Source organism: Phragmites australis, chromosome 7 (genome assembly GCF_958298935.1).
Source record: "Phragmites australis chromosome 7, lpPhrAust1.1, whole genome shotgun sequence".
NCBI classification, from domain to species: Eukaryota; Viridiplantae; Streptophyta; class Magnoliopsida; order Poales; family Poaceae; genus Phragmites; species Phragmites australis.
Window position 1 is genome coordinate 5,885,504 of NC_084927.1, and position 13,994 is coordinate 5,899,497.

The window sequence follows — 13,994 nt, forward strand, 5'->3', positions numbered from 1 at the left end:
TTTGGAGGATTGTGCACACCAGAGCATTTAACAGAACCTGTTCAAATTCTCAAAAGATGGAGTTGAACACACCGAATGGTCCGGTGCTCAGAAGAAGGGTACACCGCAGGCTTAACCATAGCATTTCTAGAGGAAGGAGTTGAAGATCTAAACACCGGATGGTCTGATGATCAGAGTTGTACACACCAGATGGTTGTACCAGAATGTTTTGTCCAGAGAAGATCTCAATGGCTAGTTTGGTGTGGTTGTACACACCGTATGGTCTAGTGTTTAGAAGAATCTACACACCGGACAATGAACAGTGAAGAAGAAGTGGCTTGATCGGCTCAAGTCTACACACCGGATAGTCCAGTGATGGAGTTCAGAGTTACACTAGAATATCCGGTGTTCAAAAATGAGTTTGAGTGGGGTTCCAACAGCTAGTTTTTGCTATTGTACACACCGGATAGTCCGGTGTTCACAGTTTGTTTGAGTTATTGGAGCAACGACTAGTTTGAGGGGTTGAGGCTATTAATATCCCCCCTCCCACTCAGCCATTTTAGTGTGCTCGAGTCCAAGGAAGCTCATAGACACTTGAGAAGACATCCAAGCCACCAAAGTGCTTAAAGAGATTATCCAAGGCAACTAAGCACAGGATTAGGGAGTCATTGGTGCTAATAGGACTAGAGAGAAGTTTTGCTAGGTGTTGCTACCTAGAGAGGGGATCAAGGAGTGATCCTATATTGTATCGAGTGCTATGCCGGTACCTTGGAGTCTTGGTGACTCGTCGGTACCATGAGCTTTGGTGCCTCATGCTTGTTGACCCTCCGACTTGGTGTGGAGCGGTGGCAAGATGCTTGTACGGGGACGCTGAGACCCTTGCCTTGGTAACTCAAGCTCTGAAGTGAAGATGGCAGCAAGTGACCAGAAGAGAGGCTTGGTGTGAGCCATGCCTTTGTGGCTTGGTGGCTCAAGAGCCGTGATCGGAAGAGCCTTGGCGACTGGGAGCATATCATATGTGGAGCACCAACGTGGACTAGGGGTGGCATTTATGCCATCGATACCACGGGATAAAAATCCATTTTGCGGAGTTTGCTCTCTCTACCATATTTACGTTTCCGCATTTACATACCTGCAATTTACCTTTGCATGTTTATCTTTGAGCGGTAGAGTAGACACACTAGATAAATCTAGAGCACATGAAAATAGAAATTGATATAGATTTATCATGTAAAGTTTATGGAGTCGGTTAGGTTTTTAAGTGTCCTAATTCACCCCCCCCCTCTTAGCACGTCACAACGATCCCTACACCGTGCCTGCAAAAAACCCTAAACATGTGTGTCACGTCTACCAGCCGTTGGCCATGAATATGAAGTAGCAGTACTCGTCGTCGTTGTCATCCTCATTGTCAATGTCCCCTTCGCCGCTGTCGTCGCTGGCCCCACCATCGTCACCCGCCTCCTCCTCCTCCCCAGCCTGGGCCTCCTCCTCTGTTGGTGCAAAAATATGGACCCTCGCACCAACACACGAGCACCTCATGTGCAATCCGCAGAGCCACTCACAGTGCATGCAACAGTGGAGATAACTATTGCGCTTTTGCGGCAACGAGCGACCGATTTACGAGCAACATGGCAAAGGATAACTAACCCGATGAGCAGAACCTAGGGACCCCAGTCTGGCACCACGGCAATGGATCTTCGTCAGCAAATCGCACCCGAGAGGAACCCCGTCAGGGCACGATCGGCCGGCAGCTTGCCCCAAACCGTGGAGATCAAGGGTGGCAACAGTAGGAGGAAGAAGAACAGTAGGGTAAACGAAAGGAAAACAAAAGAGACATGATAATAGATTGATTTTGTGTCGATTATTGATATATGCAATTGGCCTCCACCCCCTCAATTATTTATAGGGGGAGGGTTGGATTTGACCCTATGGAATAGAACTCTATCCCTAAAACCCGCCTACACATGCCTTGTTCGGCCAAAACTACCAAAAGAATATGAATAGATCTAAAAAAACAAACTCGACCCGGACTCGGACTGAACACCGGACCATCCGGTGAGTTCAATTAGGCTTAAACACTAAACTTAGTTTTAACGCACACCGGATGTTCCGATGTATGAAATACACACACCGAAGGCTTTCGCCAGATCAATTCCCAAAAGCTCTGAGCTCTCTACAACAACGTGTATTTGTGCACAACGGATAATCCGGTGCTCACCGGATGCTTCACCAGATGGATTTTCCAGAGAGCCAGACTCTCTGCAAGAATTCATTTGTACTCACCGGATGATCCGGCGCTTCATCGGATAACTCACCAGACTATTTCCAGAAGATGCAACCTCGCTGCAAGAAATTATGAACTCACCGGATAATTCGATGATCACACCGGAACCTTTACCGGACTATTGCCCAGGAGTTTGAAACTCTCTGCAAAATTCCACTTCTCTACCCACCTGATCTTCCGGTGATAACACGGCCTTAAGCACCGGACCATCTGGTGTGTACAAAAAACTTAGCTGTGCCATTTTTTGCTATTAATACATGCCCCCCTATTTTTTGGTAAAGCTTGCATAGCAAAAGACATATCACCTCCCTTTCTTAGGATGATGATCCAAACATCGGCCATGCATGCTTGTATATCTTTCTTTAATTTGAAGATAGCTTACATGTCTCCATATATAAAGATGAAATATTCAAAAATCCCTAGACTTAAGCCGATTAGCTCTTTCTACTGCCACATTTTCATATTTCGTTCTACCTACACCTTTGATCATGCACTCTACCCATTACTCGGCTACAAATATACTTAGATTTGCTCAACAAATGTCCCCTCACATAATTAGCCGAGTATAACTCTACTATCTCCCAAGCCATAGTCTAATCAAAACACTAATTTCTTTACTAATCAAACTGATCGGCTCTTTAATTAAGTGGCAACCAAATTTAACCTGCTAAAAACTATCAATTCGGCTATTTGATCATTTGCCTAATAAATACACTAGTTATATGAACTAACTAACAACCAAACTAGACCATCACCAACCGAATTAATTAATCCTGAAATAATCAATTGGGTTAACACTTTGCTTAATCATAACCATGATTAAATTTTCGCAATGTCAGATCTACTATTAACATCGGCAACCAAATGAAATATTTTGACAACTAATTTAAACCTTTAACAGCAGAGTTACCTAACCAAATATCTGATCATTTAGCCAACTAATTAATATCTATGTCCTTGTTCTCAGTAAAACTCAATTAGGACGATGATAAACAATGCACCGGCCATTTATATGTGTCCTCTTAACCCATCAACCATTCGAAATTCCGAAGGTAATGTAAAAACTGTAATAACATCCATACCTTTGCTAGGCGGAGCACCATCTTTGATTAATAGGGAACCATCATCCATTTGCATTTCATCATTATCAATAATTGGCTCTTTAATCTTCTTAAGCCTCCACACCTTCTTGACAGGTAACATGGACTTGATTTCACTAAGATCATTACCTCTCACCTCCTCAGCCTTTGCTTCTCTCAATTCTTGCATGCGCAACCTTTGCAATCACCTCCTTTGTGAAGGTGAGAGCCCCAAAGGACACCAAACGGGTTGTGATCTAGTTCCAGGCAGCATGGACATCTTCCCTTTAGTTTTCTCCATGCTTGAACCTTTGTTTGGTCCGGTCATGTTTGCTGACTTTGGTGCCTCTTCTTGTGTTACAACTAAATCCCTGTTAGCCGGCCGTTTTTGCACCTCTTCTTGCTCAATAACCAGCCTCTTTTCTTTTGATTTCAAATCTGATTTCTTATTTGAATTAGCCTCTTCCTTCACATGATAAACTTCCTTTACTACTGTGCTGGTTCTCCCATCATAAAACCGATTCCTTGATTCAAATCGGTCATTCTCAGGATATGATTACCTATCAAATACTGGCCTTCTTGATGTTGTTCACCCCAGATGAAAAAGTTCAAAAGGAATTGGAGGCGGCATCCATGGACCACACCAGCCCCATGGCGGACAAGGAGGAAAACCAACAGGAGGAGGACCCCATGGCATGAGCGAGGGTGGTCCAAAAGAAGGATATGGCGCTGCTACATGAAAACCTTCCCATCGCCGATCTCAACCATCAAACTCATACTTCGGAGGTGATTTTGGTCCCTTAAAATTATTTGGCCGAATAACAGAACATGAGCTAGCTTTCTCCCTCTCATACTTAGCTAGAAGTTATTTGAATGTCACCTTTGACTTTGCATTTGATGTAGCTCTAGCAATCGATGCTTGAACACTATCTTTAGCTTTAATATTTTGACTACCTTTAGGGATGCAAACCATCTTCTTATTTTTGCCTACAATATTGCTAGTTTTACTAGTTCTGTCATTATTAAACTTACTAGCTATCACCACTTTCTTTGCTTTGATTGAATCAGCCTGTCTTGGCCGAATCAACGCTTGCTTGCCTTCTCAATTAAGCATACTTACAGGGAGGAGTTGTCCATCTACTTTGGACCCGTTTGGTAGAGCTTCAGATTCTGATTCATTCTGGAAGTGAATCCGATTCACCCTGGAAACGTTTCTACAGTGAATCAGATTCAGCTCTGAAATCGTTTGGTTGTCTGATTGGATTCTGATTCCTGAAAGAGAGGATGTTGGCTGAATTTACCTTCATACCCCTCTTTGTATAATCTTTTGATTTTTGCATAACTTGTATATGAGATGTATTTCGCGTGTTTTGTTAAATACTTTTTGCACTATATGACACAAAGCTCTCTCTGAGATCTTCTTTGACCCTTGCATCTTTAAGGAAGTCTTCATTGTGAACAAATACGCATACATGTTTCAGTTCAATGTACAAATGCACATGAATATCTGGATTGAGCAAATCCGTGCACAAATAAGTACATTCATGTTTCAAACATGGCATTGCAATTCTGTGCACAAATACGCATACATGATTCAGTTCAATATACAAAAAGGGGTACTGCATGCCCACCGACCATATGTGTGCACACGACATTCTCTAAATGCATCAAACATGAACAGGTAGGCCTTGGACCAGCCATCTTTTTCTGATGTTGCTTGCTAGACAAATAACCTACCAGCTATCTCCAATTTTCTTCTACCGTTTCAGCTGCACAGTGCCTGCTTGCCAAAGATTGGAACAACAAATTTAGCCGAAGACAAAATGTATACACTCTACAATTCAACCTTGCCCAATCCATAGCTAATCCAGTGACTAATCCATTGCTAATCCAGTTGCTAGCTCCAACAATGAATGCGACAACATAAACAACTTGAGAAGGGAACATGACAAATCGAAGCACTAGTATTTTCAGGCTAATTGACAGATCGGAGTACTAGTATTTGTAAGGCAAAATGATAGATAGGGGCATTATTGTATCAGGAAGATGCAAAATTAGAACTCTGCTTCTTTTCAACATCACCTCGCTTATGTCGTACAAGCAGCAGACATCACAACTATAGAGTAAAACTTGTACTGCACAAGAACTGAACCGCACAAGTACTTCAGCAGACATCACAACTTGCCTTGAAGCAATCTAGAAAATGCTAATCATGTATATGCAAAATCAGATCTGGGCATGGCAAAATCATATGCATAAGCTCATATCTGCACAGCAAAATTTCATTTCCATTTATGGCACAAATAAAACAGCAGAGAAGAAGGGAGATACGAGGCCTCACCGTGGGGAACGAGCTCCGGGCAGCCTCGGGTGTGGATGAAAACTGGCTGCAAACAACGAGCTGCGGCAGGGATGGTCGAGCAGAGGTCCGGCGGGGGGCATCCAGTGGCGATGGCTTACCTTCTAGATCTAGAGGTGGAGGCGGTGGTTTCCACGGCGAGAGGACGCAGAGGCACCAAGCGATGGCGAGGAGAGACGGAGGAGGGGGACCAGGTGATGGCGAGGAGCGGCGGAGGAGGCAAACGGGGACCTCGCCATCTGCGCCTCCAAACCCTAGTCGCGTGAGCTCTCGAGCAAGACAATGGCAAAGCCATTTGCGAATGGGTGCAGGGGGAGGGGGCGCTGGTTTGGAGGGGGGTGACTCGATGGCAATAGAGGGTAATAATGCCCCAAGTCTAGGGGGAGGTACAAAACTGGGATGTTGGATTCACCGGTAGAGCATGGTTTCAGGTGATTCACGCTACCAGTAGAAAATGCCGAATCGATTCGCTACGATCCACCTGTGAAGCGTGGCAGAAAGAGGCCATTTGGTAGCGATTCACCAGTTTCAGGAGCGAATCAGCTGCCAAAATCGCTACCAAATGGGTCCTTTACGTCCCCATGTTTCTAGATGGCTTGTAAATGTCAATCGACCTTTATCAATAGCCGATTGTATTTGTCGGCAGAACACATTATAATCATTAGTACTATGAGTAAATAAATTATGCCATTTACAATATGAACACACTTTCAATTCTTCAAATGATGGTATAACATGATAATCAAATAATCTAATATGTTTTTCTTGTAATAAGATATCAAAAATCTGATCACATTTAGTAAAATCAAATGTATATTATTTCTTCTTTAACTGATTATTTTGTGGAGACGGTCTTAAAGCTAAGTAAACGAATGGTTCAGATTTGACATCTACCCATTCGGCTATACACTTGTTTGTATTTCGCTCGTCCAATATCTTAGAATTATATTCTATTTCCTTAATATCGGTCTTCTCAACTTTATCAATCTTTAATTTTGTATCTCTAATAGAAGAATAATCATGAGTATTGTTCCCCATTTGTAACCAGGCATAAATTGAATTTGGAACAAGTAAAATAAACCTCATGGACATAATACCCGGCAAAGATAATGAAAACAACTTAAATCTAAATGAACTGTCACTACCGGCCTCTCTAAATTGCACAATAAATTGGCTGACATGTTCTATGGTGATTCTACTCTCAATAATCAATTTACTTTTTAGTTCGGCCAAATCAGAATTTGTGACACTAAAATTTTTCCATCGATCAAGTTGATCACTACCCGAACTTCCTTTTTCGCTATCCAACTGTCTATATGCAATAGTAGTCAGCTTTCCACTATGTGAATTCGAACCTAATCATTTACCTATGTTACCTTCTAGCCAATCTTTCAGAATCATTAAGTATAGAATTATCAATAGATTTATCTATTGAAACTATAAAATCAAATTGGGAAGAAAATAACGTAGTTTTAGACTGTACCTCTTTTAGCAGGGTATCAATAGATGGAAACTCCTTTATCTTAATGACACCTTGCTTTGTTTTTCGATAACACGAAAGTAGCTTCTTTTGCAATTTTTCTCCAATTGCGCTATAATCTCCTTTAGATAATTCATCAATCATATATGTGTTGCCACTATCGATATCAGCTATGGGTATGACTGAAACACCTTTATCTCAGTCTTGATCATCAACCGAACACAAAACATGCCTGGCCTTTTTCAGTTCTATGTTATGACCAATACCCAAACCACATACATGTTCATTTGTTTTGGCACAAAATTCAAGTGGTAACACAAAAGCCTCCTTAACTGTATCCGACCATTCAACAAGGGCCGGCCTTTGTCTTTTTTCCATATCAGGTTCCCCCCCCCCCCCTCCCGACACTTTTAGACCCTATATGTGGCATATTTGCTATTGTGGTAATGCTATGATGACCTCTATTTATTTTTGCATGAACCGAACTACTCGCATGCCGTTCGGCTATACTAGCATTAGAGTTACTAGATTCCCTTCTTCACCAAATTGTGTTCCACCCGAACCGTTTACATGTTCAGCTATGTGCTGTTGCATGCCATGACTATCACCCAAATTTTGTGACACCCTATGATTTGCATTAGGATACACCCCCAAAATACTAGCTTTTTCCTCCATACTAATTTCAGGCCTTGCATGTTGCTCGAGTGTAGGCCGAGTAGTCGTGGAATCAACTTGTTGCTTTGGGGTAAAAGCATGTACTTGTGATGTATCACATGAATATAAGGTTGTGGGCTGCATATATGGTGTATTTTGTAGGGAGACACTTAAATAGGTTTCCAGTAATGAACTATAAAGAATACCGGAACTTTTGGGTAATGTAAGAGACAAACTATATGCTGCAATATTGGATGGAGGTACATGCATACTTGCTGAATTCTCATTCATTCGGTCATAATCATTGGTAGCGTATGAAGTCGAATTATATACATTAGGTATTCCATATGATGCTGAAACAGTATAAGGTGTAACATCTATTCTAGTATCATGTGGTATAGCATATGATGGTTCAATAGGCCGAATGATCAATATTATTGCGCCCGTACACATCATTCATTGGTATAGTTTGTTGTGTAATCATAAGCGGTGAAACCATTACTGATGAATTAAAAGGTACAATTTCTTGTTGTACACTACTAAAATTATTAACACGTGATGACTCATAATAATTTATCGAACCTATCATATTAACTCGGCCATGTTGATCATTCATCGGCATGTTGTATGTTGCCGATGAATTAAAAGACGTAGGCTCATGTTGTATGTTGCTAATAGCATTGAAAATTGAAGCATGCATATTGTTTTGCATTGGTTGTTGCATATTACCAACACGTTGTAATTTCATAACTGAAGATTTAAAACAATTACCTAACGTGTAATCTGAATCTCTAGCCGATGCACTTAATTAATTAAGTATAGGTATAGCAACATCAACAGGCCAATTCATTAGATTTCCAAAATAATCTTAAGAAATAGGTAATGCATTTGCAAATTATACCTCAGGTTTGACCTAGATGGATGGCATGATAATATTATGGTTGATCCTGAGTCCATATTGCGCCATGTTTGGAGACACGGGCGGCGCACAGTAGCAAGCACGCAACACAGGGGTGGCACACACCAGCAAGCATGCAGCGCAGGCACACAGCATAGGACGGTGTGTGACAGCAGTAGCACAGGATGACATGCAACAGCAGTAGCACAGGGCGGCACACAGCAGCACACAGCACAGGGCGGCGCGCAGATGCGACGGTGGCGAAAATAATAAATTGATTCTTCAATTGGCTAGAGAAGAATTTGGTTGTACTATAGCTGAACAAATTGTTCCCCAGCTGAGTCGCTAATTTTTGTTGCCGCAAAAATATGGACTCTCGTGTCAACACACGAGCACCTCGTGTGCAATTCACAGCGTCACTCACAGGGCATGCAACAGCGGAGATAACTATTGCATTTTCGCAGCAATGAGCAATTGATTTACGAGCAAAACAGCAAAGGATAACTAACTCGGTGAGCAGCACCTAGGGAGCCTAGTCCGGCGCCACGGTGATGGATCTTCATCAACAAATCGCACCCGGGAGGGACCTCGTAAGGGCACGATTGGCCGGCGGCTTGCCCCAAATCGTGGAGATCAAGGGCGACAGCAGTAGGAGGAAGAAGAATAGTAGGGTAAACGAAAGGAAAACGAAAAAGACATGATAATAGATTGATTTTATGTCAATTGTGGATAGATGCAATCGGCCTCCACCCCCTCAACTATTTATAGGGGGAGGGTTGGACTTGACCCTATGGAATAGGACTCTATCCCTAAAATCCACCTACACATGCCTTGTTTGGCCAAAACTACCAAAAGAATCCGAACAGATCTAAAAAACAAACTCGACCCAGACTCGGACTGAACACCGGATGGTCCGGTGAGAACAAAAATGTGATCACCGGATCATCCGATGAGTTCAATTAGGCTTGAACACTAAACTCAATTTTAATGCACATCGGATGTTCCAATGTATAAAATACACACGCCGGAGACTTTCACTGGATCAATTCCCAAAAGCTCTGAGCTCTCTGCAACAACGTGTATTTGTGCACACCAGATAATCCGGCGCTCACCGAATGCTTCACCGAACGGATTTTCCAGAGAGCCAGACTCTCTGCAAGAATTCATTTGTACTCACCGGATGATCCGGCGCTTCATCGAATAACTCACCGGACTATTTCCAGAAGATGCAACCTCTCTGCAACCTCACTACAAGAAATTATGAACTCACCAGATGATCCGATGATCACACTGAAACCTTCACCAGTCTATTTCCCAGGAGTTTTAAACTCTCTGCAAAATTCCACTTATCTACCCATCGGATCTTTCGGTGATAATACGGCCTTAAGCACCGTACCATCCAGTGTGTAAAAAAAAATTAGTCGTGCCATTTTTTGCTATCAACATCCTCCCCAGCCTCAGCTTCCTCCTCCTCCTCCTCCCCCTACTCCGCCTCTTTCTCCTCATCTGAGCTCAGTCGGGGATTCTTCGTCTTCGGCTCGTCGGGGAAGAAATCCCACACGTCATCCTCGGAGGGGGACCCAGCTGAGTCACCGAAGTTCAAGGTCTCCACCTCATCCGACGACCTCGCCAGTGGGGCCTCCACCTCATCATCGGACAACGGTGTGGGTGTAGGAGCTGTGGCCAGAGAAGGTGGTGGAGGAGGCAGTGTTGGAGTGGCCGAAGGAGGAGAAGCATCGCACGGATCCATCGATCGCGTAACGGCGACAATGGAGGGGAGAGGGTGAGAGCGAGAGAGAGCGCGATCGAGTGAGAGAGAACGCACAATCGAGTGAGCGAGAGTGAGCAAGAGCAATCAATTTGAAAGGCGCTCGGGAGAAGCTGAGCAGGCGTGAGCGTAGGTTGTACGAATTTTTGAGTATCACTGTTAGTTCGTAAATACAACTGGCAATGATAGCATTAGCATTACCAGTTATTAAAGGTACATCTTTTGATGAACTAATATCACGGCCGGTTCATGTTACGAACCGGCAGTGATGTATCACTGCTAGTTCTAGCAACAAACAGGCAGTGATAATTTGAATTTCACTGCCGATTATTGCTGGCTCAGCTTTTTATGTGCGCCTTGTGCTTACGAACCAGTAGTGATATATTATTATTGCCGGTTATTACTGAACCGGCAGTGGAAGGGGTGCGAGAATGACCCTTTCTGTAGTAGTGTACTACAATTATTTTTAATCAAAAAGATGACATCAAAGTGATATCAATGTATTTTATAGCATATAAATTGGGGTTTAGAGTAGTTGAGATTGTGAGACCATGCCTTGTAAATAAATCTTTAATTATACTTGATGAGTTGGGCCAATGCTACAATTTTACATATGTAGACGGGTTGATGCAAATATTCTTGTAAATAAATCTTTAATTTTACTTGATGAGTTGGGCCAACGCTACATTTTTACATGTGTAGACGGGTTGGTGTAAATATTCTTGATAGTTCGGTTTGGTCGACAATCTGCTATATATGTGGATGATATATGATGCTCATTATTAAATAAAGATAAGAAACAAAAATAAAAAGGATTTTATTCTCTCTTTTTATATTATAGATGAATTCATTATCAAAGGGGGATAACTTTGGATATTATTCCTTCTTCTTTTTATCAAAGGGGGAGATTTTTTTTCTTTTCCTTTCTCTTTGGAGGGAGAATTTTGTTTTTAAAAACAGGAAAGAATTCTTGAATCTTTTTATTCATCTTTTGGTTTTCACTTTGCTTCTTGATTTTAAATAAATAAGCATGTCTGAAGAGGTGTTGCTAATGTTCACATGAGGTATTGCTAATGTTTTCATCAAGTGGGGATTGTGAGATCATGTATGATGAAAAATTGGATTTAGTGTTGAAATTGGAAAAAGCAAAGTGATTTAGCATTGTTACATTGGTGATGTACATGTGTTGATAATATGTTGCTTGGATATTCTCGTGGTAGCATAGTAATATTTGTGTTTTTGGTATATACAATACACTCGTGTGAGTAGTGTTGTGTCGACTAACATTAAGTCAAGTTTGGAGAAATTTATGCTTGGAATTGATTGTTTGTTTTGTTCATGTGCAGGTGGTTCTTGAGGGCGAACGTGGTCGGTGACAAGGAACTACAGAAATAATCATCAGTGTCGGCTCAAAAATTCCATCAGTGGCGGTTTTTGAACCGGCACTGATAGTCACGGACTATCAGTGCCGGTTTATGAACTGGCACTGATGCTCAGACTATCAGTGCCGGTCCACAAGAACGAACCGGCACTGATAGTCTGAGTATTAGTGCCGGCTAGTGTGACAAGCCGGCACTGATACTTCTGTAGGCACAAATAAATTATGAATTCAATAATACAGCATTCAAAATCCAATTTCAAATTTGTATTCAAATATATGTAGGCATTCATCAAAGGAAGATATATATACATGGATCACAAATAGTTCATCCACATCTGCACATAATCATGAGATCATCAATATCCACATATAAATATTATCATAGTTCACATCATAGGTTAAACACATTGCAAATGCACTCATCCCTAATTCTACGGTGCACGTCGAATTATATAGTCTTCATAGTTGACATCTATGATATCAACTCTATATATCTCATCAAAATGGCGTAGTGCATAAACGAGTGCACTATCTCAAACAAGAAAGGGCAGATACATCACAGTTCCATAAACATCGAAACCTCCTCCACCGAACTCCACATAAGCCTGATACCTACCTTCATAAACTCTCTTGACTTTCAGGCCAATCATTGTGAAACTCAGCTGCTCCATGACATAATGTAAGAGTGAGCCCAAGCTAACATCCAAATGCATCCTATTGTTCCAGTAAAAATCCTACAGACAAAGAGTATGAATATAAAGAGAAAATTTGATAATATATGAAACAATACTATAGACTAAAATTCGAGGCACCAACCATGTCAAGTGCATGTAGTCGCGATAGACTGATAGTCATTGAAGTCATATCCTCCACATTCTGCTCAAGCGCTTTCAATTTGAAATAGCTGTAGTCAGATAAAATGTACCCAACTTGATCCTCAATCTCTTGCAAAACCGCTACCACCACTTTTTTTTTTTAGCCACATGGATCTCAGATGATTGGATGCCAGAGATAACAATATTGATAGATTCTTCATTTGCCGACATCTAAAAACTAATTGATATCTTCCTTGTACCACTATCACCTATAGTGGTAGTCACAACAAGTTATGAACAACCCCCTATGTGAGCAATCATTCCATTTAACCAAACTAGAGGATGAATCACCTACATCAATGCATGCATATATTTAACAACTACACATTTTTCAATTATCAGTTGTCCAACCAAAATAGATGCGAGGTATACCATTTTGATCATCCCTAAGGGCGTCGGGGAGGGTGGGGCGTCGAGTTCGTAGAGGAATACGCCAGGAGGATGCGGGGGGGCACCACACGGCGGGATGTCGACGCTATTTCAGATACATCCACGATACCTGCTAGATCCACGTGGCATCTACAAAGAGTAAGGTATATGTAAACCAACAAATTTTACTTCTCTGGAGGCCGGCCCTGGGGCACGGGCTGCCAGCGGCCCTCGGTCGTGGCCCTAACCGAGGAGGGGCGGAGCAGGCCCGGAGCGTGGGGGGCGTTTTGGACTCGGCAGGGGCTACGTCTGCGTGTGCGGGCTACGGGCTACGACGGCGAAGTCCGTGCGGGCTACGGCGGCGGCTGCAGGGGCTACGGCAGGGAGGGAGAAAGGAGCAACAGCGCTCACCGACGTCAGGGACGGTGGGGAGGCAGCGTTTGCAACGGGGACGAGGACGGGGATGACGGAGCTCCGAGGACGAGGATGGGGACGGCAGAGCTCCGAGGACGAGGACGGCGGGGCTCTGGGGATGGCGATGGGGGCAGGGACGGCGACGGGAATGAGGACGGCGGTGTTGGGGAGACAGCAGGGCTCCGAGGATGGCGGCGTCGAGGAGGCAGTGGAATCGGCAGGCGCGCAAGGGATTGAGAGGCTGCAGCTAAGTCCTCATGTATATACGGATCGAGTATCAGTGCCAGCTCATAGTTACCAGCCAGCACTGAAGAATCAATACCGGTTTGTTCCATGAACCGGCGCTGATACTGAGTATCAGCGCCTGTTCAACCCTTCTTAATCGATGATCGAGCGCGGGAAGGTATGAACCGGCACTGATCCTTCATCAATGCCGGTTCTATCCTAGCCGGTA